Source organism: Streptopelia decaocto (genome assembly GCF_964273445.1).
Source record: "Streptopelia decaocto genome assembly, chromosome: 2".
In the NCBI taxonomy this organism is placed as follows: Eukaryota; Metazoa; Chordata; class Aves; order Columbiformes; family Columbidae; genus Streptopelia; species Streptopelia decaocto.
This window is the reverse complement of record NC_138655.1, coordinates 2325850-2336156: the sequence shown is the minus strand read 5'-3', so window position 1 is coordinate 2336156 and position 10307 is coordinate 2325850.

Genomic DNA, 10307 nt, shown 5'->3' with positions numbered 1-10307 from the left:
CCAGCTCCTGTCTTGTCAGGGTGCATTAAGAGCACTCTACTTGAAAAACAAATCCATGCCTGCAAACCCTCATTTCCCTTTTCTCTTGTACGGCTCATTTTTATTTGTCATTGCCAGTTATTCTGGCAGGAACTGACTGTGAGCAGTGTGTTTCTGTGGTCTAATATCTTGCACTGGAACAGGCTGCTGGGACTCTTTCATTCTCTGGTTTACAACTGAATACTAAAAAATTGGGAAGTTTTAGCTTTCTAGTAGCCTGAGCAACCATAATTGAGATACACTCAGAAGACCCATGTCTCATACAGAACAAGTTCTGTTTGTGCCCATAAGAGTCAGTCTGGCTTTTTGTAGCCTACATATCATAGCATTTATTTCAGCTTTGAAGTGCAGCACCTGAGATTTAATTTCTGGGTATCAGGAAGGCATAGCATGTCCCCTCAGCTCTCATTTTCCATAGATGTCTTCCACATGTAAGGAACATTTAACAAAGAACTGTTGTTTTTACATAACTGAGGACCTGGCACCTGACCCCAGCACAGGGGGAAGGACCAAGAGGCATCAGACTGTGGATCCTTAATGTAAAACAGTCTTTTCCCTGACACCTGTATACATACTGAAACCTGTATTTACAAGTTAATTTAGGGGAAGTGTAGCCAAAGTACCAGGAATCCATATCTTAAACAGATTGATAAGGGGAAGGGTATTGTATGCGTCAGTGTAGTCTGTAAACCCTGAAGTACCCAACCAATGGGGAACAGGGGAAGGAAATTGCAGCTGGGATTTTGGGGGGATATAAGCAGGGGCTTTTTGCCCTATTAGGTGTGCCTACCTTTAGGTAGAACACCCCGTCTTGCAAAATCATTATTAAAATATGCTTTGCTGAGGGATCCTGCCTGGGCCTATTATATTTGCAAAATAATTGTCTCCTACACACATAAGAAGTGTAGAAGGGCCTACAGCTTCCTGGTTTTCTCCCCCACACAAATTTACCATTATCAGTTCTGCTGTTTCCTGGAGAGGACCTGTCTGCTGGTAGAAAGGAAGAAAGAGGACCTAAGAGTCACACGGAGAACAACTCACCACGGGATCTGGAGTCACCCCAATACTGCTGAAATGTCTGGGTGGGGACAGAATTAATTACAGGATGCTGCAAACGGAAGAGGTGGGCAAAGAAACTGGGGACCGAATCACTATGGTGGAAGATGCGCCAGGTAAGGAAGCTCTTCTGAAAGCTTGTTAGTCTAAGCCTATCTCTCCCACCTGCTTGCCAAGGCTGTGCTCTGGAACAACAGCCTGCAAAGTTCAACACAGTGACTCTGATGTCGGGGCTTTCTGTTCCAGACCAACACGCAGCAAAACAGTGCACTGAATGCTCTACTTGCAAGTTTGGGAGTTGTTGGAGGTCTTCATTGAACCATTTGCTTTGTATTGTGAGTGCAAGGCAAGAAAATGTCTCTTCACAAGAAGCGGGAGGTGGTAAGAAAGGCAGCAGGGGTACAGTCCAGCAACAGGAATGTGAGCTGTGCTGGGGAAAGGTGGAGATAGGTACAAACACATGCTTAAGGGAAAAGGAGATAAGAAGCAGCTGGATCATAAATCAGATGGACTAAATACCTCAAGGTTTGCTTGCACTGTGAGGGGGAATGGCTGGTTTTAAAATCAGGAAATGAAGAGTATGGCTGCTCCCTTCATGAGTCAAGGGAGCAGGGTAGCAGAGGTGGGTGCAGCAATTAAAACTAGAATTACCAGGTGTGAAAGGTTTTGGTGTTTAACTGGCACTTCAGGAACTTCAGCTTGAAACATGGGCCTGCTAAAAGCTTGAGTAAGCTTTTGTGGACACAGGTGGCATGCAGAGTTTCCTTCACAACCACATTTCTGTTTCAAGGCTTGGATGAAACTTCCTGAGCTTGGCCAAGCTTGTGCACGTGGGTCCCTGTGAGGAACTTAAACCCCCAGTCAAGTTTGCAAATGAGATGTTTCCCCAGTTAGTGGAGCAGAGTTGATCGGTGGAGCAAAACTGCTGAAACTGCCCTGCATACGTGGCACAGGAAGGGGACAAAGTCCTTTGTTTTCAATAAATACGTTATTCTCTGGAAATGAAAGGTGTTCAGATTTCTCTTCTGCCAGAGAGGATAGGGATTGCTTCATAGAAAAGTCCTGTCCAAGCTATTTCATAGTAAAACGTGGAGTATCAGTTTGGCAGAGCAGAGGACTGGGAGGACATGATCCATTCTCCAGCCTGGAAGAGCAGGAGCCCAGGATCTCCATCCTTGCTGCAAGGTGTGTTTCCTTTCAAACAGACAAGTCTGCCCAGACCAGCCTGCTGCAATGTGGTCATGGTATAAAGGTCCTCACCACCCCAGCAGCTTCCACAGCCTTCTACACTGTGAAGAGCACTGGAGCCATGATGAACCATCCCCAAGACTCCTGCTCACACTGTCCTGCTCCACCTGGATGAATAAGAAGTCTGCTAGACCTTCCCCACCATCACACCCCTGGATGTTTCTCCTCCTGAAGCTCCTGTTTGCTCTGTTTCATAGTTCCCAGAAAACCTTCAGAACATTATTCGATCATTCAAGGATGCTCCAGACACAGGTTCTTCGTGGGCAAATCAAGCCGTAGGTGCTTCTTTGAGACTTCTTGCTGTCTACAGTGTCAAACATCTGTCCTCCGTCACCCTGACAGGCCATGGGGACAGACCTGAGGCAGCTCTCAGTTACTGAGGTTCCTGAAAATGTGGGTGCATAACCAGGTACATCTTTGGGCTGCAGTGCCTACTGGAATAGGACCTTCATCTGCTCACTTAAACCACAGCCTGCAGACGTAATCAGGCTGTCAGGTTTATGAACTTTCATTTCTGGCCACTGACGTCAATGTTTCCGTTTTCCTTCTCTCCCAGAGCGGCTAAGGTGAAGGTGGTTCGCTGGCAGGTGCATGCTCGGTACAGCATAAATCAGTATTTTCACACCAAGTCTGCATGACTCACCCCCTGTCTTGTTTATCCTGGGCTTCTGACAGGAAAACAATTGTGAATCTTTAAGCAGGGGTCATCACTCAGGCAAAAAGTTAGAGTTTAATTGCTGCTGTGGTGTCTCCAGGCTGCTGGAAGTGTGCTGGAAGATATGTCCATGTCTGGAGAAACCAGACTGCCTTTGAAGAAAGGTTGCTCTAGGGTGGTCCAGCATCATAAACTACAAATGGGCTCACATTGTCATGCCTTGAGTGCATGCACAGGCCTTAATTGTCCTGGACAGTCTCATCAAGGACCTCTCTTCAGACTGTGCCCATGGATCCAGGAGCCCCATGTAGGCTCGATCCTGAACCTTTTGTCCTTGCCAGGGTTATGCTGTAAGTGTGCCTATCTCCAGCCATCTCCTGGATGGACCTTGGACCTGTGCTGTGGGTAGTTTGCCGCCAGCTCTGTTTCTGGCCTCATGATGGCCACTGGACTCAGGTTGTGACTTTGTCTCTAACTCTATCTGCTGGATGGCCCTTGACATATGTAGCAGCTACACCTGTCTCTAGTCCTATCTCCATCTCCTGGGTGAACTTTGGACCCATGTTGTAGCCTTGTTTCCAGCCCTGGCCTCTTCTGAACCATCATTGAGGTTCTGCAGTGACCTGCAAAGGTTCCTCTGCCTGGGGGCATCTCCTCTCCCACAGCAAGAACCTCATCACTTGGTTGTTTTGGGGAGAGAAGCAGCATTTCAGGCCTTTCCCCATCCCTTCCACCAAAAATATGCTTCTCTGTAGAAAAGACTCCAGGCTCCAGGGAGGCTGCATAAACCATGATGAAGCTGTAGGCAAGGTGCTGGGCTTGTGGAGATTTGTAGTAGAAATGTAAAGTTTGGTATGAAAGACAGAGGAGTGGGAATGTGCAAGTGTGTGAAAGCACCAGGAAGAAACAGCAGAGCAAGGGTTAAAATGAGAGGCATGTGTTAAATGCTCTGGAGCACCCTGTGTCTGACTTCATTCAAATGAAGAGGAGGAACAAACTGACCTTAGATAAGAGTCTCCAGATGTCAAAGAACAGGGTGGGAGGCATAAAGCACCCAGATAAAGGAAACAAAAGAACTGGGGAATACAGGAATTTCACCTAAAAGGGGCAAAATAAAGGGGAAAGCGAATCAAAACATCTTTTTAAAAGCTGTAGAAGGCAAGTCCAAAATCGGTTTTGTAGTGCTCTGCCAAGAACCTCAAAAGCATGATGACAATGGCATAGCTGTCATCTCTTGGCTACCTGTGGCAGAGAAGTGACACTGGCCAGATGAATTGGGCACACATGTGTGGGTGTTTGTGAGACACTGATTAAATTAAATCCCTACAGACGACTGTGAGAGGGCAAAATCAACTTTTTTAGAGATTTTTGTATGATAAAAATTGCTTTCTTCTCCCCTCCCAGAAGATCTTGCAGTAAGTTTTATTACACTAATTTCCTGTATGCTGCAGAAGGGAGTTTCTTGTTCCCAGGAGCAGTGTCTGCACTTTATCTAATTGCTGATTAACATCTAATGCTGGAGCAGGCCCTGGAGCTGGATGCATGTCCCAGATGAGCTTTTGTGAGAACCAGGCAAGGAGCCAGTGACTGCGTTCTGGCCCTCCTGGACCAAGGAAGATTAAATCCATATCACCCCCATGCATGATGACAACACTTTGTGTGGTGCTTAGGGATTTGTGTAGGTGAGAAACCAGCTGAAAGAGGAAAAAAAAAACCCCATATGTCATTCATATAATGCTTTCCCTCCACTCACTACCTCAGCACCACTTTTGCTTTTACTGTTAATTGAGATCCTGGGAAACCTGGAGGTGTTCTGAAAGTTGAACATACTTTGGAGTAAAGTTCCTACATGATGTCAGTGGAAGAGCATCTTTGGCTCAGCTTTGCTGCTAGACAGGGCTATATATTTGTCTTTGAGCAACCTAATCTAGTGGAATGTGACCGTGCCCATGGCAGGAGGGTTGGAACTGGATGATGGAACTGGTCTCTTCCAACCCAAACCATTCCTTGATTCTATGATAAAGAGAAGTCAAGCCTGAACACCACAGTTCTGCTTTAGTGAAGGGAGCAAGAATGGATACCCAAGAATGACAGAAAGGAGACAGAGAGAATCAAGAAATGCAAGAGTTCATCCTCCAGCCCCAGTGGAGACACCAACAAGATACTGAAGACGGTCTTCTTCTATCATGCTTTGATGCATCTTGATAATGATGCTCAAGCTGCTGATGCTAGAGGCGGTTCTCCTGCCCTTCACTATACATTAGATGCCAGGAAACCTTTCTGATCCAATCTAAAAGCTTCTTTGCTGCTGTGTGAACCCTAAAGCAAAAAGTGGGGAGAATGAAGCAGCCCAGGCCTTCCCTTTGGAGAAGAGACTGGGAAGATCTCATCCCATCACACACCAGTTAATACTTCCCAGTAAAATGGGTAAGACTTTTCAATGAATTGCAGAGTTCCAACAAGGCCTTCTTTGTCATATTTTTTCCCGAAGTTTGATGCATGTTAAACTTGTGATCTGATACAACACCCACTGCAACTTCTTTTTCTGCAAGGGAGATTTCCTCATCGTGTATTTGTGCAGATGATGGGTCCACACTAACTGTGAAGCTTTGTTCTTGTTCTTCCTAAATTACATCCTCTTTCTCAGACTATCGCTTAGATTTACCCGAGTCACCCCGAATTCTCCTGCTTGCAGATTCTCTCAGTTTGTCACCTGCAAGTTCAATCAATTTATTCTCTAATCCATCATTAAAACTGGTAATTAAAACATTGCATCATACCAGAGCCAAGGCAACCCACAAAGAACCCTGTTTGATAGATCATTCCAGTTTGACAGCAAACTGTTGGCAGTTATTTGCTCATGATTTTAGCTGGCCTGTGTTTTCTTAGTTTTGCTTATGACGCTGTGATGTGATACAGTGCCAAAAGCTTTATGAACATTGAGTTATGTGACAGGTACCACTTTTACCCTAACTACACATTTTGCCATCTTGTCACAGGTGGGAATAACACCCATCTGTCACAAAGCTCTTGCTGCTCATCCCTATTTCCTTGATAGCCCCTACACCATTGCAAACTGTCTGATGATTTATTTCAGAGTTTTTTTCCAAGGCTCGGGTCCAGGTTGATGCTCTGTATGTCTCCAGAGTCTTCCCCATCCTCTTTATAATGGTGGATGATGCATTTGGTGGCATCCAGTCTTCTGAAATACCCAGATTTCCCTATTGTGAGGAAACAGGAGCATGTGAAACAGGATGGGTTTGGTAGCTGCGATGGATGCCAGAGATTTCTTTTCCCAGTGTGCCTAGACACCACTTAATTTGGCTGATATCCCTTGCTGATGTACATATTCATATTGAAAACACCACATTTTATTTGCTTAGACCTGTGCCCCACTTCATTTTAATGTTCCTGCTTTTGATGTGTTAGTTGGCTAATCCATGTCAATCTCCTGAACATTTGCGGCAGCAAAATGGCTGTTACTCTTGTATTAGATGTGGTCAGTGTTTCCACACCTGTCCTCCCTTCTACTCTGCACGTACTGCAGGCTGGAAGCAAAAACACATCTCCTGACTCTGGGTGTGCAATTCAAAGTTGTTGTGAGATTGCAAAACAAGTTCTACACCGAAGTGGCACCTCCAACCATCATCTGGATGTCTTCTCCCAGCAAGCTCAGCTAAGCCTGGAGAGCACCATCAACAAAATGTTGTACTGCAGCTTCATTTGAGGAGGCAAATGTGATTGATGAAGATGATGTGAGGAGGAAGAGGAGACTTGTCTGTATTTAGACTCCCGGGCCACAGGAACCCTCATCTTCATGTAGCCCCTGCACCTTCAGCCCAGAGAAGGCAGGTGCCAGTGTGGAAAGGGAGCTGTGGCCTTGTCATTAACCAGACCAACAGGTACTTCACTTCTTATCCCCAACAAGAAGATTTCAGACAGATTTCAACTGTCCCACTTCCTTCTTTATGTATTTGGAAGAGTTTCAGTGATTTCTCACTCAGAGCATCAGCTCTGACAAAGTCCATTCATAAATCCTACCCACACACTCACTTTTCGGAGACTTTCAGATCCTCATTCATGACTCTGGGCTTTTAGTCCAGGAACCAGGTGGTTGCTGGTATGACTGGCAATGCAACCAGTAAATCATAGAATCATAGAATAGTTTGGGTTGGAAGGGACCTTCAGAGCTCATCCAGTGCCACCCCTGCCATGAGCAGGAACATCTTCACCCAGCTCAGGTTGCTCAGAGCCCCGTCCAGCCTGGCCTGGGATGTCTCACGGGATGGTTCATCCACCACGTCTCTGGGCAACCTGGGCCAGGCTCTCACCACCCTCATTGTAAAAAAATTCTTCTTCATGTTCAGCCTGAATCTCCCCTCTTTTAGTTTAAAACCATCACCCCTTGTCCTATCACAATAGGCCCTGCTATAATCCTTTTAAACACAGTGAAAACCCTAAGGCACTTCATCTGCAAAGGATCAGTCAGCATAATCCTAGTGTGGTCAGGTGCTATGGCTTCTGGAAATTTAAAGAAAGGAAAGGGTTCCTCTAAATTTGTAGAAGAATTAGGAACCCCTCTGTACATTTTATCTTGTTGGAGGCAATGTCTGTTTGGGTGCTATCAGCAGGCAGCACTTAAACTGTTGCGGTGAAGATAACGGGAAGAGTTAAGAAGAAAAATAGGGCCTATAAGGGGGAACGATGCCTGCAGAAGTCTGCCAGCAGGAGAAAGTCCCTGTAAGCAGAACCAAAAATCTTTTTTTAAAGAGTGTACGATAGGTGGGGATCCCAGTGCAGAAGTGAAAGCCCACGAAAGGGAGCCCTCAGTAGTGGTTTCTGGGCTCATCTGTGCTCTGAGCAGACCAGCTCTCCCTCCAGACCCTACAGCAGCTCCCATTCTGCTGCTCTATAGGAAAGATCTGAATTACATTTGTTCTCCCTCCTCACTTTGCCTATCCAGCACCCCACATGTCACCAGCCTCCATGGCCCCTCAGTTCAAGAAGGACAGGGAGAGAGTCCAGCACAGGGCAACAAAGATGCTGAAGGGAGTGGAGCAAATCCTGTGTGAGGAAAGGCTGAGGGAGTTGGGGCTCTGGAGCTGGACAAGAGGAGACTGAGGGGTGACCTCATTAATGTTTACAAACATATAAAGGGTGAGCGTCAGGAGGATGGAGCCAGGCTCTTCTCGGTGACAACCAATGACAGGACAAGGGGTAATGGGTTCAAACTGGAACACAAGAGGTTCCACTTAAATCTGAGAAGAAACTTCTTCCCAGTGAGGGTGCCAGAGCCTGGCCCAGGCTGCCCAGGGAGGTTGTGGAGTTTCCTTCTCTGCAGACATTTAAAACCCGCCTGGACACCTTCCTGTGTAACCTCATCTGGGTGTTCCTGCTCCAGTGGGGGGATTGAGCTTGATGAGCTTTCGAGGTCCCTTCCAATCCCTGACATTCTGTGATTCTGTGACTTGTCCCAACCCTTGACTCGTTCCCTCCCTACCAGCTGCTCACACCCACCAGTTGTTCATCCAGTGAAAATGGTTGAGATAAAAATTGCTCCTTTTGCTTCTGCTTTTCTGCTCCGTCTTGCCTGGTGGTGAAGACAGTAATGGACAGTTTTGGCCTGAAGCCCAACTTTCATGGAGTTTTTTGAAAACATCTGATGTATTTAATGAAAGAAGTGTCTTCCTTCTGTGCAGGGTATTTGTGGAGCATGTGCTCATGGCATCAGGATGCAGCACAGACACTACAGCCCATACCAGGGCTGCCAGCCCCTGCCCTTAGCAGCTGGACATCTCTTCCTTCCTTCTAATTTAAAAAGTCTTTCTCTTCCCCTTCACCATCATAGGTTTCCTTCCCTCTTGTGGTTGTATTTAGTGAGAGAAAATTCACAGCATGTTCTGCTGGCAAGTTCACATTTGGCCCTTTTGACGTGGAATCATGGAACTATAGAATCATGGAATGGTTTAGGTTGGAAGGGACCTTCAAAGATCATCTAGCCCAACCCCCCTGCCATGAGCAGGGACATCTTTGACTGGATCAGGTTGCTCAGAGCCCCGTCTAGCCTGGCCTGGGATGTCTTCAGGGATGGGGCATCCACCACCTCTCTGAGCAACCTGGGCCAGACAGAAAACATGATTTGTGTCTGGGAAGGAGACTCTGAACTGGCAGCATTGACATCTATTGTCCCTGGCATGGCTCACAGATCAATGGACATCACAGTCTTCTTGTCTTTGCCCAGCACTGTGGTGTCACCTCCTTCATTTGCTTTGTTTCCCTCCTGTCCATTAAACAAAATGTTTAAAGCCAGGCACCAGCCTTCAAAGTTCTTGGTACGAAACAACAAGTTGATGGAGCATATTCGTCCTCTTGCTTTGTAACCCAGGTAGTATGAAACATCTCAAAAATGTGCACCCTTCCACATGTGCAACCAAAACAGAGCAGGCTTCCAAGGAAATACTTCAGATAAACCAGAGATGTCATTTAGCCATCAGATACAACATCTCATCCAAAAACAAGCTCAAACACTTTAATTGCTTGGACAAGCTCTGGTTTCCCCAGAAAACAGCTGAGCTAGTGTTGCTGCCAAATTTTCCTTTTTTATTTTATTTTTTTTTTCCCCAGAAAAATGATCTTGCAGCAGGGGTTATGACCAAGAAGCTCTAGGCTGTTTGTGTTAGTCTCTGGCTGCCTGCCCTTCTTCTCTGTAGACACTCCCAGGCCTCCTAAAGAGCTTTTCTGTCTCCTCTCCACTGCAGCTCTCACAGAGAAAGGAGGGAGAGGAGAGCCTGGAGTGCAAAACCAAACAAAGCCCAGCACAATCAGTCGTTTCTCTGCCAGGAATACGGTTTTGTAGAAACCATCTCACAATCTCTAAATGACCAGGGTTGGCAGCAGCTGTCAGGTTGGTTTGGCACAGCATAAAAAGAAGGAAATGGATATAAGAACATCGCCTTTTCCAGCTGGAGCAGGTCCATGAGGAGGCAGTATGCAGGCAATTCCAAGTTCAGTGCTCATGATGCTGCTCCTCACCCTTCCCTTCTCCATTCCATCTCCCCTCTGGTTCCCTGCTGCTGCCTTTCTCAGCCACATTTGCCTTTTCCCTGAACTCAGCCAACACATAGGAGCTGGGCGATAAAAGATGCTCTTTTCAAAATGTGACACTCCTATGAGAGCAACGAGCCAGAAGAACCAAAAATTGTTGCTCGCTGAGGCTGGAGGAATGTCCAAAATACTGCCAGAAATAAACTTTACCTCTGCTTGCTTGTTTATGAACTGCTTGACTGATGTGTGATAACCAACTTGCTGT